Raw genomic sequence first — 20254 nt, forward strand, 5'->3', positions numbered from 1 at the left:
GAGCATGTTGACACATTCTATCTCCTGGACACCTGTGAAAAAGAGCTTTATAGCTCATCGGATTCCTCCAGTACAAATACATATTCTGATTCACCACGCGGGGATTACTTTACTAAGCAATCATCGCCCCCTACTGACAGCTCAGTAAACATGCAACGTAGGGCCAACATTGGTATGCGGTTGGAATCGTTGGACCAACGTTGCTCCAGAAACGTTCCATATTTAGTAGAAGACCAACGCGCACCCCGTAGGTCCGGTGCTGATGTGACCTTGCTGCCGCACAGGGACAGCTGCCACTGGTGAAGTTGGGAGAGGTTGACTTTCGACTTGTTTCAGATGAGATTTTAGGCGCTTCGAGTTTCTGGGGCATAGAAGCGCAAACATGTGTGACTGTACACACAACGATTATGATTGTTATTGTTGCAAGAGAATTGATCGAGCGTGCAGGTGAGCACGCGCGTAAGCGTCAATACGGGAACGCGTGTATCGATCGGCGTGGGTGAGTGGGTGAACGGGCGAGCGAAGGAATGGGGGGGAGGTGAGCCAGTGAGTGAGCGTGGATGGGGCTGAGCGTGGATACGGGTGAACGAGGGAGACGGTGAGCGAGAGGGTGAGCGTGGATGCTGGTGAGTGGGTGAGCGTGGATACGGGTGAGCGGATGAGCACTTTGGGGTACTCGTGCGGATGGGCGAGCACGTAGGCACATAAGCGGCAAAACGAACCGTGGTGCAGGAGAGAAAGCGAACATTTCTCCGGGCTGTTACTACGGGATGAATAAGCAAACGTGCATGCATGCGGGAGAGTCGAGTGAGGGTTCAAGGCTATCTACGAGGGATGTTTTTGTGTTTTGTGTCTCTGCACGGGGGGGGGGGGGGTGAGCGACTGAGGATGCGAGTATTACAGCTACAGGGCGCGTGGGATACTGAGAGCGTTTTCGGAAACTCACCTATCCAATAACTCACTTGCCATCTTTCATGGCCACCGCTCCCCACAATCGTTAACCAAGTGATCCTCAAGAGGCAGCTTCAGCCAGATCACATACTGCGTATGTTGAATGACAACTGCTGAAGTATCACACAAAAAATGTTAAATTGCAAGAACAAAAATGATTCACGGTTTTAAACTACATGCATACAAATCCAGTTTCACGTGCAAGGTAGATTGTTGTTGTTGCATCGTAAAATCGTGAGGAGGCAGCGGCACGGGCAGGCCTTTATCCAGCAGTGGATGGGCCATGTCTGATGCATGATTCATTCATACAATACCTTCCTGGCATATCCAGCTTAGTATAGGAGTAGGCAAACACCGTAACAAGAGCCATTTTTTATTCTGTAAAACATATATTTCAAGAGCCAGTTTGGTGTTTCGGAGACGGTGGGTCCTTAATAAATAACGTCATGAAGAAGTTCTTTAAAGAGCCGCATGCGGCTCCGAAGCCGCAGGTTTTGCAGACTTCCTGAGCTAGAATATCCCCCATTTCTGTTCAGTATTGCCACTTGGGATCCACAATCAAGACCCAGGACTAGCAGAGACATCCGCATTCAAGGGCAACCCTCTGGGGTCCAGCTAATGCCTGGCTTAGGCTGCCTGCCATTGTGTTTGAAGATGCCCTCTGGACGTAATGCCCTCTTAAGTGCTTGATATTCCCCTCTCATGCCCCATGGACCTCCTCAGAACGCAGTACAGTTCACCGGTGTGTGGTTGTAATTACTGGCGAAACGTCGTACTCAGATTGTAAATGTTTGTGGCTTTGCTCTCCAACACACCAGTGTGCTGTACTAGAAACGAATTGGTACGTTCTGTTTACGTGACAGACCTTACTAGTTGGCTGTGTCGGGTGGAGGCGGTTTAAAGACACATTTATATATGGATGCGTTCTAACCCAAAAAAAACCTTTATTATGAACGTAGCCCTTGTTTCGGACTGAGCTCAGAACGACCTTGGCTGAACTTCTAGCTTATTTTGAACACGTAGGCTTTTGCAACCAATATCATCCATACTACAGGTGTTTTGGGTTAGATCGCATAAATATAAATGTGACTTCAAACCTGCCTCCACCCGACACAGCCAATTAGTAAGGTTTGTCACGTAAACAGAACATGTAAATTCGTCACTAGTACAGCACTAACCGGTGTGTTGGTGAGCCAAGCCACAACATTAACAACCTGAGTACGACGTTTCACCAGTAATTACAACTACAGTAGCTTCATCAGGCGGCAGCCAGATTTGTAACAAATTTATATATTTATGCGATCTAACCCAAAAAAACCTGTATTATGGATTCTGGCTTCTTGTTAGTTTTATCGTCTGAATTTTTAACATATCGTATCTGCTGGCCATCAGTTCAATCAGACGAGTTAGTGAAACGCAGCAAATTGGACGTGAAATAAGCGGTCTTCCGCCAGACGAGGTTACTAATTGTGATTATTGTGGGGTTACTCTCCAACACACCGGTGTGCTGCAGTAGTAACGAATGTGGCACGTTTTGTTTAGGCGGCAAACTTTACTAATTGACTGTGTCGGGTGGTAGCGGGTTTTAACGACATATTCATATTCACGCGATCTAACTCCAAACCCCGCTGTTATGGATAATATTGGTCGCTAAACCCTCCTGCTACGTGTTAAAAGGACGAAGTTGTTTCGTAATTTGTTTCCACACCTTCAGTCCTGTAAAATAACCCCCAGGACCCACACCGCGTAGGGAGAATGAGGTCTTCATCCAGCAGTATTTTACATGTGCTGTAAAAAAAAAATCCCCGCATGTTATTGTCCGCGAAAAGAATCGATTTTAATCACGGAATGATTACGGGGCTTGAAACTGAAGCCCTGGGGCCACGGCTATTGACACAGATGCACTTCACCCCGTCTCCAGCAGAGAGCGAACGCACACAGGGTCAGAGGCTTACGCGGCGTTCTCTTGTTGTTTTAAATGGCTCATACCCAACCAGAACTAACAACAGTAACACGTTTTTCAAAAGCCATATCTGTGAAATGTTATACAATTGTCGTACTGCATGGCTGCCTGACGTTAAGTTCGGAGGCATATAAATAAAAATAAGCACGCGAAAAAAAAAAAAGTCAGCTCTCCCCGACGGGGAATTGAACCCCGGTCTCCCGCGTGACAGGCGGGGATACTAACCACTATACTATCGAGGACCAGCTACAACAACACCGCAGATGTAGCCTTTTAAACATAGATACCGCGAATTTACGACGAATGTTTTAATGTTTAGGCGATATTGGCAGTGGTGGTATATGCGCACAAATAACATGAAGTTAGCGATAATGTGTCCCTTGCCGAGTCCACAACAGGGGCCCACGTTGTACTGTACTCTGCTGCCCACGTCTATGCTCCCCGCCTTCACAAACTCGCACGGTTCACGAGGTGTGGATAAATACCCCCCCCACTCCCTACGATCCCACTGCGTGTTTGAGGCCCTCATCCAGCAGTGGATTGACATGTAAACTATTAAAAAGCTATTAAACTAAACTAAGTTTTATTGTACCAGGTAAGGCGTGTGTTCCCTAATACACAATCTCTCATTATTAGTGCTCTCTTTCAGATGACAGCTCAAGTGGTTTATCATCAAGTGGAAATGTAGACCAAGAAAATACTCTAAACGCGTGATGTTGATTCTAAATGTGTGATGTTGATTCTAAATGTGTGATGTTGATTCTAAATGTGGGGGGAATATCCGGAGGACCCGGTGAAACATTCACGCGACCACGGGGAGAGAAACACCGCAAACTCCAAATATACAGCAGCAGGCATCGTCAGGGTCGAGATCGAACCCACGACCTCCTGTAGACCAGGCGAGGTAGTTAACATACCCTAGCCACCGTGAGCATGATGATGAGAGACACCGCAAACTCCAAATATACAGCAGGCATCGTCAGGGTCGAGATCAAACCCACGACCTCCTGTAGACCAGGCGAAGTAGTTAACATACCCTAGCCACCGTGAGGATGATGATGAGAGACACCGCAAACTCCAAATATACAGCAGGCATCGTCAGGGTCGAGATCAAACCCACGACCTCCTGTAGACCAGGCGAAGTAGTTAACATCTCCTAGCCACCGTGATGACGATGATGATTAGAGACACCGCAGACTCCAAATATACAGCAGGCATCGTCAGGGTCGAGATCGAACCCACGAGGCATAATGCTCCTGGGCATAATGCTATGGGGGAGGGGGGAGTATTGGGGCACTATTAAAACACTGTACGTCACGTTTCTGAGTGATGGTAGTATATAAAGCTGGGAGTAAAAGAATGGAAATATGGATATGACTGTAAAACTCAAAAGCAGCTAAAGTTTAACTTGGTTAATTACATCCGTACAATGATTGCTCAATTTGAAACCATCCTCTCGGTTGAAGTTATGTCTATTTTGTTTATCTGGATGGCTTCATGGACAAATTTTGGTAGTATCCAGGAGGCTTGCAGAGTACCTTGGTATCGGAGAACACAATGTCATGAGAACTCGCAGTGTTATAACAGTGGTCAGCTACGGCCAAATAATTCGTCCTACCGTGTTTTAAATCTGACTTGTGCTCGCGAATGCCATCAGATATATGTTGTTTCGTTTCCCAGATATAACAGTCACCACAAATGCAACTCAGTTTGCAGACACCGGGGTACTATAACTCAGGAATGACATCCTTTACGGATGGGATCAGATCACGGATTTTGTGTACTGTACTGAAACGGACCTGGATCTTGTGTTTGTTTAAAATTTTGGAAATATTTTGGTAACGTCTGCTATGTATGGCAACGTGATGGTTTTGATCGGAGTCTCAAGGGGTTAAATTTCGATTTAAAGCTTGCGTGACTGCAGGGATTCATCTTCTTAGTTATTTCGGTAAAGTCACGTAGAATGGAAACAATAAAAATAATAAAATAAAACATAATAAAATAATTCTCACGACGTTTCGGCCACAACGCAAGCAGCCGTCATCAGGTGAAGACCAGGTCTGTCGCTGTCTCCCCGACAGACCTGGTCTTCACCTGATGACGGCTGCTTGCGTTGTGGCCGAAACGTCGTGAGAATTATTTTATTATGTTTTATTTTATTATTTTTATTGTTTCCATTCTACGTGACTTTACCGAAAGAACCAAGAAGATGAATCTCAAGGGGTTTTTTTCTCCATGGTGGTAGAAACAGCTTTGCGGATAGTACGGTCTGAATATCCATTCATCTTAAGGGCCAGGTGTACATGTTCCAATTCACTGGTCAGGTGGTGTTCGTCAGAGATGCAGTGGGCCCTATGGTATAGTGTTTTGATGAGGGAATTATTTTGTGCTGGATGGTGGTGGGAATCAGGCTTCATGTAGGAATCTATGTGGGTGGCCTTCCTGTAAACAGCATGTCACAAAGAGCCATCGGGCCTCTCAAACAGAACATCCAATAATGGTAGCTTGCCATCTTTATCCACTTCCATGGTAAATTTGATGGATGGGTGTCTGGAATTGATGTGGTCTAGGAATTGGTTCAATGCTCGGAGGCCATGTGGACAAATGACGAAAGTAGCATCCACATATCTCTTCGTGGATTAAATATCGGCCGTTCTATAGGATTCGGCGGGGGGGGGGGGGTGCGTCAAGCGTACTTACGCAGGTGGGGGGGGGTGTAAAAAGTCCGCGTGCTTGCAGGGAGGTCAAGTTTTGGACTTAGATTAAATATATATTTTCACCCCAACCTATGATGTGTTAGTATGCACTTCCCATGCTAGCCAGTAGAGGGGGAGGGGCAGCATGAAAACAGCACGCTCTGGAGGACCGCACAATGGATTGACGAATGAGTAATTTGTGCCAATGAGAAAGCACTGATGCAACATCGACGATTAAACAGTTTTAAAAATCCAAGGAAAATATTTATTTAGAGAGCTTATATCGCAAACATTGGTGGTTGTGATAGACTTTAAGTAAAATAAAGTCCAGCTCTCCCCGACGGGGAATTGAACCCCGGTCTCCCGCGTGACAGGCGGGGATACTAACCACTATACTATCGAGGACCAGCTGGCATCACCTCTGAAAACGAATCTAATGATATCTGCATTGTTCAGATCGGAAGTGCGTGGAGAAAGGACAATAAACTAAACACAAAAAGCAGTTGTAAAGAATTGAGATTTCAATCGAGATTACTTCAAATTGCCAATCTCCAGTGGCCTCCACAGTATAGGAATTGAGAGCGTTCCAGATTTCTGCAGAAGTGCCTTACAATTCGCCACAGCTCTCAGCCACTCCTCGATAGTATAGTGGTTAGTATCCCCGCCTGTCACGCGGGAGACCGGGGTTCAATTCCCCGTCGGGGAGAGCTTGACTTTTTTTTTCATTATTATTTCCACTGAATAATAATTTGAAGTTTTCGTGACTGCAGGGATCAATTCTATTTGGTTCTTTCGGAAAAGTCACATAGGTATAAAATAAAATAAATTGTGTTGCGCCCGAAACGTCGTGATTTAATGCATTTTATTTTATACCTACGTGACTTTACCGAAAGAACCAAATAGTATGTTTCCACTAAGTTTCAACAAGCGTAACATTTGCTGTGGGTCTCAAAACACCTGTCAGTATTATACCCAGCATATAATCACGTGTAATTTCACCTTTTAACATGTTATTATTTCCTGGGTGTACTATTGTTCATTTGTTAAGGTTATAAATGATTTACTTATTGCCGATTCTGGTGCATTGGCTATCTTGATACTTCTGGATCTGAGTGCTGCTTTTGATACTGTTGATACGTTTACGTTGTTAAATCGTCTTGAGCCTTCGGTGGACATGTCAGGGACTGCTGCTATTTGTTGGCTCATGCCATACAACAAAGAGCAGACTGTCTCAACGGGCGACTGCTCATCTGTTCACGGCTGAGTGTCCTTAGGGGTGGCTCGGGGCTCTAGTTTGGGCCCTATCTATTCGGCCTGTATTTGCTACCGCTGGGCCACAGTTTTTCGTCTTCATGGCTTAAATCTACACTTTTATGCTCACGACTCAGATTTATCTTAAGACTATGATTGACACCAAAGTTGTAGTTTCCGTTGTCTTGCTGAGGTCAAGTCGTGGATGCACCTAAACGTTCTTAAATTAAATTGTGATAAGAGAGAGATTATGTTTTTGAGCTCTCCACATCAATTGCGTTCATCTTTCTGGTTTTAGTGTGGCCATGTACGGGAGTGTGAGGTCAGAAACGTGGGTGTTCGCCTCAACCCCAGTTTGACATTTGAAGCTCACGTACGTAATATTACCCAAATCTAGTGCTGTCCCTTACTGGTGCCGAGAGGCTGGTGCATGCCTTTATATCATCTAGGTTGGATTACTACAATGCCTTGCTTGAATGGGGCCTGGTCCTCCACTAGGTCGACTCGGCCTCAAACTAGTACCTGGTGTGGTGTGTAAACAATGCCAGTGGGGAGACAAAGGCGGCCGGGCGTGGCGCTGGCCACTCACCCCCTCGTGTGCCGTGCCGGCCTTGATATGCGCTGGTAACTAACAGCACTTGCCCCAACAGTCCGTTAAGGCTATTCGGGGGATCTTTGCTTTTGTGCAATTGTGGTGACTCATTGCCCCTCTTCCGACGACGAACTAGCATCAGGATCGAAGGTAAGTGAAATAAAACATTTATTTGTTACTTTGTTTCATTTACTATACAGTGTTACATGCAAATGTACACTTTTTGACAATGCTTTCCTTTTTTGTTGAACGAAAACATTTTATAACAATGACCGTACGGGCATTTAAATATAGTGCATTACTGTGGTCCAACTTACGAAGGGGTCTAAGGAACGAATTGGTTTCGTAACCCGAGGGGTGCCGGTGATGTAACGGAATGTTTTATCTTGAAATTTCAACATTTATTCAGAGCCCCAGGTGACATTAGCATTATGAGGGTTCAATAATATCTTAAGGGAGAGCGTTCCAGATGTCTGCAGAAGTGCCTTACAATTTGCCAACCCTCGTAGCCACTCCTCGATAGTATAGTGGTTAGTATCCCCGCCTGTCACGCGGGAGACCGGGGTTCAATTCCCCGTCGGGGAGAGCTTGACTTTTTTTCATTATTGTTTCCACTGAATAATAATTTGAAGTTTTCGTGACTGCAGGGATCAATTCTATTTGGTTCTTTCGGTAAAGTCACGTAGGTATAAAATGAAATGCATTAAATCACGACGTTTCGGGCGCAACACAATTTATTTTATTTTATACCTACGTGACTTTACCGAAAGAACCAAATAGTATGTTTCCACTGAGTTTCAACAAGCGTAACATTTGCTGTGGGTCTCAAAACACCTGTCAGTATTATACCCAGCATATAATCACGTGTAATTTCACTTTTTTACATGTTATTATTTCCTGGGTGTACTATTGTTCATTTGTTAAGGTTATAAATGATTTACTTATTGCCGATTCTGGTGCATTGGCTATCTTGATACTTCTGGATCTGAGTGCTGCTTTTGATACTGTTGATACGTTTACGTTGTTAAATCGTCTTGAGCCTTCGGTGGACATGTCAGGGACTGCTGCTATTTGTTGGCTCATGCCATACAACAAAGAGTAGTCTGTCTCAACGGGCGACTGCTCACCTGGTCACGGCTTAGTGTCCTTAGGGGTGGCTCGAGGATCTAGTTTGGGTCCTCTGTTGTTACTTAATGTTAATAGCTCAGCTTATTTGAGAGTATATTGAGTAGTTTGAGTACATTGATTATATTGATGTAGTTTATACTTAGTTTTTTCACATCGGTTTATTGTATGGTAGTTGGGTAGTTGCAGTTCTTTAGCGTCAATATGCTCAATTCCTCTGTTGATATGTAAACTCCTTTGTCAAGGTTCTCTCCTCATCCCACCCAGCTTAAAAATACGCTGCCAAGCTCAGCAGTGTTCATTGGGACGCTGTCTTTCTGACAGCTTTGTTCTTCACCTGAGGACGGCTGCTTGTGTTGTGGCCAAAACGTCGTGAGGATTTTATTTTATTATGTTTTATTTTTCTTTTTTTTATTATTTCCCTTCTACGTGACTGTACCGAAAGAACCAAGAATAGGAATGTTTTTTCTTGAAGTTTCAATATTTATTCAGAGCCCCAGGTGACATTAGCAAGATTAGGGTTCAATAATATCTTCAGGGAGAGCGTTCCAGATGTATGCAGAAGTGCCTTACAATTTGTCGAAGCTCGCAGCCATTCCTCGATAGTATAGTGGTTAGTATCCCCGCCTGTCACGCGGGAGACCGGGGTTCAATTCCCCGTCGGGGAGAGCTGGCATTTTTTAACATCATTTTTTCCACTCACGTTCTGTCACGTGATTTCCACCAATAATTAAATAAGCAGTGCATCTCAAAACACCTGTCAATTTCATATCAAGCATATAATCACATGTAATAAATTGAGATTACATGTGATTATATATATGTACAACAAAGAGCAGACTGTCTCAACGGGCGACTGCTCATCTGATCACGGCTGAGTGTCCTTTGGGGTGGCTCGGGGCTCTAGTTTGGGCCCTATCTGTTCGGCCTGTATTTGCTACCGCTGGGCCACAGTTTTTCGTCTTAATGGCTTAAATCTACACTTTTATGCTCACGACTCAGATTTATCTTAAGACTATGATTGACACCAAAGTTGTAGTTTCCGTTGTCTTGCTGAGGTCAAGTCGTGGATGCACCTAAACTTTCTTAAATTAAATTGTGATGAGAGAGAGATTATGTTTTTGAGCTCTCCACATCAATTGCGTTCATCTTTCTGGTTTTAGTGTGGCCATGTACGGGAGTGTGAGGTCAGAAACGTGGGTGTTCGCCTCAACCCCAGTTTGACATTTGAAGCTCACGTACGTAATATTACCCAAATCTAGTGCTGTCCCTTACTGGTGCCGAGAGGCTGGTGCATGCCTTTATATCATCTAGGTTGGATTACTACAATGCCTTGCTTGAATGGGGCCTGGTCCTCCACTAGGTCGACTCGGCCTCAAACTAGTACCTGGTGTGGTGTGTAAACAATGCCAGTGGGGAGACAAAGGCGGCCGGGCGTGGCGCTGGCCACTCACCCCCTCGTGTGCCGTGCCGGCCTTGATATGCGCTGGTAACTAACAGCACTTGCCCCAACAGTCCGTTAAGGCTATTCGGGGGATCTTTGCTTTTGTGCAATTGTGGTGACTCATTGCCCCTCTTCCGACGACGAACTAGCATCAGGATCGAAGGTAAGTGAAATAAAACATTTATTTGTTACTTTGTTTTATTTACTATACAGTGTTACATGCAAATGTACACTTTTTTGACAATGCTTTCCTTTTTTGTTGAACGAAACATTTTATAACAATGACCGTACGGGCATTTAAATATAGTGCATTACTGTGGTCCAACTTACGAAGGGGTCTAAGGAACGAATTGGTTTCGTAACCCGAGGGGTGCCGGTGATGTAACGGAATGTTTTATCTTGAAATTTCAACATTTATTCAGAGCCCCAGGTGACATTAGCATTATGAGGGTTCAATAATATCTTAAGGGAGAGCGTTCCAGATGTCTGCAGAAGTGCCTTACAATTTGCCAACCCTCGCAGCCACTCCTCGATAGTATAGTGGTTAGTATCCCCGCCTGTCACGCTGGAGACCGGGGTTCAATTCCCCGTCGGGGAGAGCTTGACTTTTTTTCATTATTGTTTCCACTGAATAATAATTTGAAGTTTTCGTGACTGCAGGGATCAATTCTATTTGGTTCTTTCGGTAAAGTCACGTAGGTATAAAATGAAATGCATTAAATCACGACGTTTCGGGCGCAACACAATTTATTTTATTTTATACCTACGTGACTTTACCGAAAGAACCAAATAGTATGTTTCCACTGAGTTTCAACAAGCGTAACATTTGCTGTGGGTCTCAAAACACCTGTCAGTATTATACCCAGCATATAATCACGTGTAATTTCACTTTTTTACATGTTATTATTTCCTGGGTGTACTATTGTTCATTTGTTAAGGTTATAAATGATTTACTTATTGCCGATTCTGGTGCATTGGCTATCTTGATACTTCTGGATCTGAGTGCTGCTTTTGATACTGTTGATACGTTTACGTTGTTAAATCGTCTTGAGCCTTCGGTGGACATGTCAGGGACTGCTGCTATTTGTTGGCTCATGCCATACAACAAAGAGTAGTCTGTCTCAACGGGCGACTGCTCACCTGGTCACGGCTTAGTGTCCTTAGGGGTGGCTCGAGGATCTAGTTTGGGTCCTCTGTTGTTACTTAATGTTAATAGCTCAGCTTATTTGAGAGTATATTGAGTAGTTTGAGTACATTGATTATATTGATGTAGTTTATACTTAGTTTTTTCACATCGGTTTATTGTATGGTAGTTGGGTAGTTGCAGTTCTTTAGCGTCAATTTGCTCAATTCCTCTGTTGATATGTAAACTCCTTTGTCAAGGTTCTCTCCTCATCCCACCCAGCTTAAAAATACGCTGCCAAGCTCAGCAGTGTTCATTGGGACGCTGTCTTTCTGACAGCTTTGTTCTTCACCTGAGGACGGCTGCTTGTGTTGTGGCCAAAACGTCGTGAGGATTTTATTTTATTATGTTTTATTTTTCTTTTTTTTATTATTTCCCTTCTACGTGACTGTACCGAAAGAACCAAGAATAGGAATGTTTTTTCTTGAAGTTTCAATATTTATTCAGAGCCCCAGGTGACATTAGCAAGATTAGGGTTCAATAATATCTTCAGGGAGAGCGTTCCAGATGTATGCAGAAGTGCCTTACAATTTGTCGAAGCTCGCAGCCATTCCTCGATAGTATAGTGGTTAGTATCCCCGCCTGTCACGCGGGAGACCGGGGTTCAATTCCCCGTCGGGGAGAGCTGGCATTTTTTAACATCATTTTTTCCACTCACGTTCTGTCACGTGATTTCCACCAATAATTAAATAAGCAGTGCATCTCAAAACACCTGTCAATTTCATATCAAGCATATAATCACATGTAATAAATTGAGATTACATGTGATTATATATATGTACAACAAAGAGCAGACTGTCTCAACGGGCGACTGCTCATCTGATCACGGCTGAGTGTCCTTAGGGGTGGCTCGGGGCTCTAGTTTGGGCCCTATCTGTTCGGCCTGTATTTGCTACCGCTGGGCCACAGTTTTTCGTCTTCATGGCTTAAATCTACACTTTTATGCTCACGACTCAGATTTATCTTAAGACTATGATTGACACCAAAGTTGTAGTTTCCGTTGTCTTGCTGAGGTCAAGTCGTGGATGCACCTAAACTTTCTTAAATTAAATTGTGATAAGAGAGAGATTATGTTTTTGAGCTCTCCACATCAATTGCGTTCATCTTTCTGGTTTTAGTGTGGCCATGTACGGGAGTGTGAGGTCAGAAACGTGGGTGTTAGCCTCAACCCCAGTTTGACATTTGAAGCTCAAGTACGTAATATTACCCAAATCTAGTGCTGTCCCTTACTGGTGCCGAGAGGCTGGTGCATGCCTTTATATCATCTAGGTTGGATTACTACAATGCCTTGCTTGAATGGGGCCTGGTCCTCCACTAGGTCGACTCGGCCTCAAACTAGTACCTGGTGTGGTGTGTAAACAATGCCAGTGGGGAGACAAAGGCGGCCGGGCGTGGCGCTGGCCACTCACCCCCTCGTGTGCCGTGCCGGCCTTGATATGCGCTGGTAACTAACAGCACTTGCCCCAACAGTCCGTTAAGGCTATTCGGGGGATCTTTGCTTTTGTGCAATTGTGGTGACTCATTGCCCCTCTTCCGACGACGAACTAGCATCAGGATCGAAGGTAAGTGAAATAAAACATTTATTTGTTACTTTGTTTTATTTACTATACAGTGTTACATGCAAATGTACACTTTTTGACAATGCTTTCCTTTTTTGTTGAACGAAAACATTTTATAACAATGACCATACGGGCATTTAAATATAGTGCATTACTGTGGTCCAACTTACGAAGGGGTCTAAGGAACGAATTGGTTTCGTAACCCGAGGGGTGCCGGTGATGTAACGGAATGTTTTATCTTGAAATTTCAACATTTATTCAGAGCCCCAGGTGACATTAGCATTATGAGGGTTCAATAATATCTTAAGGGAGAGCGTTCCAGATGTCTGCAGAAGTGCCTTACAATTTGCCAACCCTCGCAGCCACTCCTCGATAGTATAGTGGTTAGTATCCCCGCCTGTCACGCGGGAGACCGGGGTTCAATTCCCCGTCGGGGAGAGCTTGACTTTTTTTCATTATTGTTTCCACTGAATAATAATTTGAAGTTTTCGTGACTGCAGGGATCAATTCTATTTGGTTCTTTCGGTAAAGTCACGTAGGTATAAAATGAAATGCATTAAATCACGACGTTTCGGGCGCAACACAATTTATTTTATTTTATACCTACGTGACTTTACCGAAAGAACCAAATAGTATGTTTCCACTGAGTTTCAACAAGCGTAACATTTGCTGTGGGTCTCAAAACACCTGTCAGTATTATACCCAGCATATAATCACGTGTAATTTCACTTTTTTACATGTTATTATTTCCTGGGTGTACTATTGTTCATTTGTTAAGGTTATAAATGATTTACTTATTGCCGATTCTGGTGCATTGGCTATCTTGATACTTCCGGATCTGAGTGCTGCTTTTGATACTGTTGATACGTTTACGTTGTTAAATCGTCTTGAGCCTTCGGTGGACATGTCAGGGACTGCTGCTATTTGTTGGCTCATGCCATACAACAAAGAGTAGTCTGTCTCAACGGGCGACTGCTCACCTGGTCACGGCTTAGTGTCCTTAGGGGTGGCTCGAGGATCTAGTTTGGGTCCTCTGTTGTTACTTAATGTTAATAGCTCAGCTTATTTGAGAGTATATTGAGTAGTTTGAGTACATTGATTATATTGATGTAGTTTATACTTAGTTTTTTCACATCGGTTTATTGTATGGTAGTTGGGTAGTTGCAGTTCTTTAGCGTCAATATGCTCAATTCCTCTGTTGATATGTAAACTCCTTTGTCAAGGTTCTCTCCTCATCCCACCCAGCTTAAAAATACGCTGCCAAGCTCAGCAGTGTTCATTGGGACGCTGTCTTTCTGACAGCTTTGTTCTTCACCTGAGGACGGCTGCTTGTGTTGTGGCCAAAACGTCGTGAGGATTTTATTTTATTATGTTTTCTTTTTCTTTTTTTTATTATTTCCCTTCTACGTGACTGTACCGAAAGAACCAAGAATAGGAATGTTTTTTCTTGAAGTTTCAATATTTATTCAGAGCCCCAGGTGACATTAGCAAGATTAGGGTTCAATAATATCTTCAGGGAGAGCGTTCCAGATGTATGCAGAAGTGCCTTACAATTTGTCGAAGCTCGCAGCCATTCCTCGATAGTATAGTGGTTAGTATCCCCGCCTGTCACGCGGGAGACCGGGGTTCAATTCCCCGTCGGGGAGAGCTGGCATTTTTTAACATAATTTTTTCCACTCACGTTCTGTCACGTGATTTCCACCAATAATTAAATAAGCAGTGCATCTCAAAACACCTGTCAATTTCATATCAAGCATATAATCACATGTAATAAATTGAGATTACATGTGATTATATATATGTGTAATAAAAGACTTGACCACGATCTCTGGCTCAGTGTCCTTTATTCGGTCCGTACTGCGTTCCCACACGGCTGTCTCTCTTATTCTCTCAGTGCTGGTTCCGATGTCACTCCAGTCACCATCAGCAGCCCCGCTGCTGTTCTTGTCGCTCTTGCAGCCCCACAGCAGCTCCGCTGCTGTACTCTCACACAGCTCCCTTGGCTGTTCCTGCTGCAGCTCTGACAGCCTCGTGCTGTCTCGCCTTCTCGTCGCTCCTGCGACTTTTGGCAGCCACCCCGCTGCCCCTCACACACAGCCTTACTGCCTATCTCTATCTGCAGCTTTACACCTTCCAGTAGCTCCCTACTGTTCCCGGGGTTGGCCCCCGCTTCGACGGTGCCCCCTCGGCTCGTACGCCCGCGTGGCCCCACACCTTTCCATTCACACCCCGACTGCCTTCTCTTTCCGGTTTACCCGCTTAAGGACCCCAACCTTTCACCCACGTCACCTGGCTCCGCCTCCTCGTGACGTCACATCCGGAAGGTCGCTTTCGCCCGCATTACACCACCCTCCCCCATAGAAAAAACCCAGCCGACCTCGGCTGAACAATACCAAAGCGTAATGCGGTGAACCGACCTTCCCCCTTAAAGGACACTAAGCATGCAATATAACAACAAGAACAACAACACAAGTAACATCGACGAACGTACGAAAGCATGCGATAAATACGACGGCAAGAACAAGAACAATAACAACATACAATCAACGAAACGTAAGCGATTTGGAACGAGTGCGGGTCGCCGGCCCGTCCCGGACGGTCGGCGGCCCACTTGTAGAACGGGGACGCGATGGAACACGAGGAATGACAGGGGGTAATTCCCCTGCTGCGATTGGAAGTCCACCGACGTCTCGTGTCCCTGACGAATCAGTCTTGGTCGTATTCCGCGAATGCGCCTGCAGCGGGGTCGGAAGAGTCGCCGGGCTTGAAGGTCCCGCAGCCCTGGCAGGCGCCCTCGGAACAGGCCCACTCCTCCCCCGCGGTGTCACGGTCGGCCTGTCTGGAACAGGTACGACAGGCGCTCTAGCCAGATCAATGGACGCAGGCGGGGAAGAGTCAGAGTCAGCAGCAACAGACCCCGGCAAGGCAACATTGGGAGATGACGCATCACGTAGGGGAGCAACATATGGTTTTAACCGCGACGTATGAACAAACCAACGGCGAGACCCAATCTGAACGCGCGCCGACTGTGGATTGGGAACCTCAATGAGGCGCACAGGACCATGCCAAGGTTTGTGCAATTTAGGAGAGGTCCCCGGCCGCACCTGCGGGCAATGGAGCCAGGCCAGGTCTCCCACCTTCCAGGGGCACTCCCCCTCAGACCGCCGAGCATACCGCTCGTTCCGGGCCTGGGCTTTGGCCGTAGCCACGCGGGCGTTTTCCCGCGCCTCCGTAACCCGGCGAACCGTGTCCTGAATGTATTCAGGGAGTGGTTTACGAGGTCCCTTCACCCCAGTACCCAATTACACATCCACCGGAGGCACGTTTTCCCGACCATACATAAGATAAAACGGCGAATACCCTGTAGCCGCATGGGGCGTCATCCTGTACGCCGAAAGCACTCCGGGGATGTGCAGATCCCAATCTGATTGCTGTTCACTCACAGTATGGCAAAGCATGGCAGACAATGTCCTGTTCAGCCGCTCAACCATACCATCCGTCTGCGGATGGTATGGAGATGTCCGTATTTTCTTAGTCCCAAGGCCTGCGCACACTTCAGCCAATAATTTAGAAGAGAAATTTCGGCCCTGGTCCGTGAGGAGTCTCTCAGGCGCCCCCTTGTCCATAATGTACCCAAACAAAAAGGCGTCGGTGATGGCCGCGGCCGACTGATTGGGCAACGGCCAGGCCATCGGCCAACGGGAGAGATACTCAACCCCTACCAGCAAATATTTATTTCCCCTCGCCGATGGTGGGAAGGGTCCCAATATGTCCAGTGCCACCAATTCATTGACTCGAGACACCTGAATCGACTGGAGAGGCGGCACGTAAGGATGTTTAGGCGGCTTACGCCGGGCGCATTCAGGGCACGCGCGCACGTGCCCTACGACATCTGTCGCCATGCCGTGCCAAAAATAATGACGTTGTAACGTCAACAAAGTCTTCTGCACCCCTAAATGCAATAGTGTGTCACAATGGAGAGTTCTAATCAACTCAAATCGCAAGGACGTTGGTACCACCACACGCCAGCTTTCCTGGAACCTTTCTTGCCACATAAGCAGACCATCTCGGAGAGCGGTTCGCGGCCCCACAGCCGAACTCGGACTCCCATTGTCCCTCATAGACCGCTTCCGCATGGACAACAACGACTCGTCCATCATTTGTTCCCGAATCCAGACAGACCGCGGCAGATTCAAAACCCCATCAGTCGGTCCCGGTTCCATCGGAGTATCCGACTTCCCGACGGCCAACGTAAGCGGCTGAGGGGGGTTCAGAATCGGCGAACACCTATGCGTCCCCGACGCACATTTACAAGGGGCGCGCCCTGGTAATCTGGAAAGTGCGTCAGCGTTCGCATGGCGCACTCCCTTCCGATGTTGAATTTGGAAGGAAAATTCCTGCAGCGTGTCCAACCAACGTGCCCACTGTCCCGATGGCTGGTCCATTTTGAGTGCATATTGCAAGGCCGCATGATCCGTACGCACAATAAACGAACGACCGTAAAGGTACGGTCGAAATTGGCGTAGGAAAAAAACAACCGCCAAAAGTTCTCTACGAGTGACACAGTAGCGTGTTTCCGCAGGCGACAAGACTCGGCTACCATACGCCACGACGCGCTCTACGCCCCCTTTAGACTGTGATAATACCGCCCCAATACCTGTGTCACTCGCGTCCGTATCAAGAATGAAAGGGCGATCAAAATCGGGATAATCCAATGTCGGGGCCGTAGCCAATAGATCACGCAGACTCCGAAAGGCCGCCTCTTCCGGCTCTCCCCAAACAAATTTCCGTCCTTTACCCGTAAGGAGATGCAAGGGCCTCGCAATCGTCGCAAACCCCGGCACAAATCTTCGGTAATACGAGGCAAATCCCAAAAACCGCCGAACATCCCCCACGGAGGCCGGAGTCGGCCAATTCCGGACGCACGCCGTCTTTTCCGGATCCGTGGACACCCCCTCTGCACTCACAATGTGCCCCAAATAACGGACGGACCGTTGCAGTAGGTGGCATTTCTTTGGTTTGAATTTCAAATTGGCAGAGCGCATCCTCGTGAACACTGTCTCCAGCCGCGTTAAATGTTCCTCGAATGTGCGGCTGAACACAATAATATCGTCCAAATATATAAGACACGTCTCCCACTGCAACCCCGTCAAAACGAGCTCCATCAACCTTTGAAACGTAGCAGGGGCCGCATTCAATCCCATCGGGAGGCAGTTGAATTGAAATAACCCCTGCGGCGTACGGAATGCGGTTTTCTCCCGTGAGGACTCGTCAAGGGGAAGCTGCCAAAATCCCGAAGAGAGGTCCAGTGTGGAAAAGAACTTAGCCCCCGACAATGCGTCAAGGGAGTCGTCCATACGCGGCAGGGGGTACGCATCTGCCACCGATATCTTATTCAATTTCCGGAAATCAACACAAAATCGCAAGTTGCCATCCTTTTTCTTAACCAAGACCACAGGAGCGCCCCATGGGCTGTTAGATGGCGATATAATGTCCGCAGCCAACATGTCTTCCACCGCCCCCCGAACGTGTTCTCGCTCCGCTGGACTCATCCGATGCGAATTTAACCGAATAGGGGCAGCGTCGCCCGTCTCAATGTGATGGGAAAGCAACGATGTGCGTCCCAAATCCAAATCGTCGGAGCTGAACACATCCGAATACGTCAGCAACAATTTACGCAGCGCATCACGTTGCCCCACGGACAGGGAAGAATTTTCGTCACATAAGGTAGCGATCCAACGATTATCCGAACCCCTTGGCTCGGAAACACCAGCGACCACTCCCCGGCGATGCGGACAATCGTGCGTCGCAAACGCCGTAGTGGCATGTGCCACAACCGTACCGGCCGGAACACGGATGTTTTCCACCCCCGCATTAAGCACCTGTAAAACCGGTAATTGATCCGGCCGGACGATGGTCTGTGCCCCAACTAACGCCAATCCTGTTGTTATCGTGGCGGATGGCGACAACAAGACCCCTACTGCTCCTAGCCGATTGGGCAGGGGCTTCCGATACCGCAAGGGTATAAGCATCTGTGAACCAGGTGGGATGTCCACAGATGCGACGGACAGCGCCTGCACCTGTACGGCCGAAGCAGGTCGCCCCCAGGGCGACGGCAGAAACGAGATTCGACGGCCCCCCGGCAATTCAATACAATTCTCATTGATTTTAATCAAAATGGGCATCTTAGCCAAAAAATCCGTGCCTAGTAAGCAAGGAACCGCCAAAGATCTCGATATTAACACAACGCCCGAAGCCGACACATCCCCTATAGATATCTTAGCATCCACCTGGCCCACGATACCCATACTACCCCCGTTCGCAGCGACGCAAGACCCATAAACCGGACGCACAGCCCCCGGCGGAATGCCCAACAGATGGAAAATGACATCCGATATAATAGTCGCAGACGCTCCCGAGTCGACCAAAATGCGCACGTCCACACCTTGTATAGACCCCGGTACAGTGGACGAACCCGTAGCGGCCGCGACAACTCTCCGTGCCAATTTGCGCCACTGCGTAACTGAATGACAAGGCCCCGTCGATGGCCTTTCTTTAACAACAACAATAGGATCGCGCAACAAAGGTGGTGGGTGAGGTGTAAAGCCTTGCCGAGTGTCTGGTGCGTGCCGACATGCCTGTTTCGGAGGTTCCTTGGTCGGCTTGTCCGGTGTTGTGGGCTCCTGCTGCGGCGGACCCGGGAAGCGGGCCCAGCAATCCTTGGCGTAATGGCCCCTACGGCCGCAGCGGAAGCAATCGGCCTCGTTGCGCCGAAGCGCAGGTCTTGCATCCCGGCGGCCCCGTTCCGATGGCGTAGCGCGCGGCCCCGGCCTTCCGCGTCCCGACCATGGAGAGGAGGCGGCCGTCAGCTCCCGAGGACCCCGCTCATCCGGCACATAGATCGCCCTTGTGGGGTCCCACCCCATCGCGCCTCCTTCCTTGACGGGCCCACCCGTCCATGCCGCCACTTGCTTCCAGCGACGGAGATTAAACTGCGCATCCAGACACTTTGCTGCCGCCCGGGACGTGAGCTTCTCATGCCCACACACAGGCATGGGGATCCCCAGATCCCGAGACAGCTCCAGCATTTTTCCCAATATGAGAGGCTCGAGCAGATCCTGTGGCGTGTCAGGATATGCTGCCATGGCCAGCTCCAACACCGCACCCCTGAACGCCACGGGCGATTCTTCGGGTGCTCGTTGTCGTTGAGCGAATCGCCGATGCGCGTCGTCAGGTGGCTCATAGGCGTCGGCCATTTCCTCAAAAACTCCACATAAAGTCTTCTTCTTATCGGCCGTTATGGAACGGAAAAATCGAACAGATTCGTCGTCCAGTAGAGTCGGCAACACTTCCAAAGCCTCCGCATCGGTCCATCTTGCTGAACGAACCGCCGCCAAAAATCGGCAGGCGAAAGCGCTCCAATCGCCCCCGATAGAGAATTCCTTAACTGTAGTAAGGTGGCGACTCCGACTCCTCTTTACGCCGTCTTC

General features: G+C 47.4%; 1 long non-coding RNA gene and 8 other non-coding genes across 9 annotated transcripts in view; 7 read left to right on the top strand and 2 right to left on the bottom strand.

Annotated features, from left to right (window-relative positions):
* Positions 1 to 604: 604 nt before the first annotated feature.
* LOC144948577 (uncharacterized) overlaps positions 605 to 20254 on the top strand; it is an 83595-nt gene continuing 63945 nt past the window's right edge. The window contains exon 1 of the long non-coding RNA XR_013640180.1: positions 605 to 626. This is a non-coding gene — a long non-coding RNA (uncharacterized LOC144948577). The remainder of the gene's footprint in view (positions 627 to 20254) is intronic.
* Positions 3085 to 3156, bottom strand: TRNAD-GUC (transfer RNA aspartic acid (anticodon GUC)). The gene has a single exon. It is a non-coding gene; the product is annotated as a tRNA-Asp (tRNA).
* On the bottom strand, positions 5944 to 6015 carry TRNAD-GUC (transfer RNA aspartic acid (anticodon GUC)). The gene has a single exon. It is a non-coding gene; the product is annotated as a tRNA-Asp (tRNA).
* TRNAD-GUC (transfer RNA aspartic acid (anticodon GUC)) lies at positions 6245 to 6316 on the top strand. Its single transcript has one exon. It is a non-coding gene; the product is annotated as a tRNA-Asp (tRNA).
* Positions 7967 to 8038, top strand: TRNAD-GUC (transfer RNA aspartic acid (anticodon GUC)). Its single transcript has one exon. It is a non-coding gene; the product is annotated as a tRNA-Asp (tRNA).
* Positions 9175 to 9246, top strand: TRNAD-GUC (transfer RNA aspartic acid (anticodon GUC)). Its single transcript has one exon. It is a non-coding gene; the product is annotated as a tRNA-Asp (tRNA).
* On the top strand, positions 11757 to 11828 carry TRNAD-GUC (transfer RNA aspartic acid (anticodon GUC)). Its single transcript has one exon. It is a non-coding gene; the product is annotated as a tRNA-Asp (tRNA).
* TRNAD-GUC (transfer RNA aspartic acid (anticodon GUC)) lies at positions 13131 to 13202 on the top strand. The gene has a single exon. It is a non-coding gene; the product is annotated as a tRNA-Asp (tRNA).
* TRNAD-GUC (transfer RNA aspartic acid (anticodon GUC)) lies at positions 14339 to 14410 on the top strand. The gene has a single exon. It is a non-coding gene; the product is annotated as a tRNA-Asp (tRNA).

Source organism: Lampetra fluviatilis, chromosome 50, assembly GCF_964198595.1.
Source record: "Lampetra fluviatilis chromosome 50, kcLamFluv1.1, whole genome shotgun sequence".
NCBI classification, from domain to species: Eukaryota; Metazoa; Chordata; class Hyperoartia; order Petromyzontiformes; family Petromyzontidae; genus Lampetra; species Lampetra fluviatilis.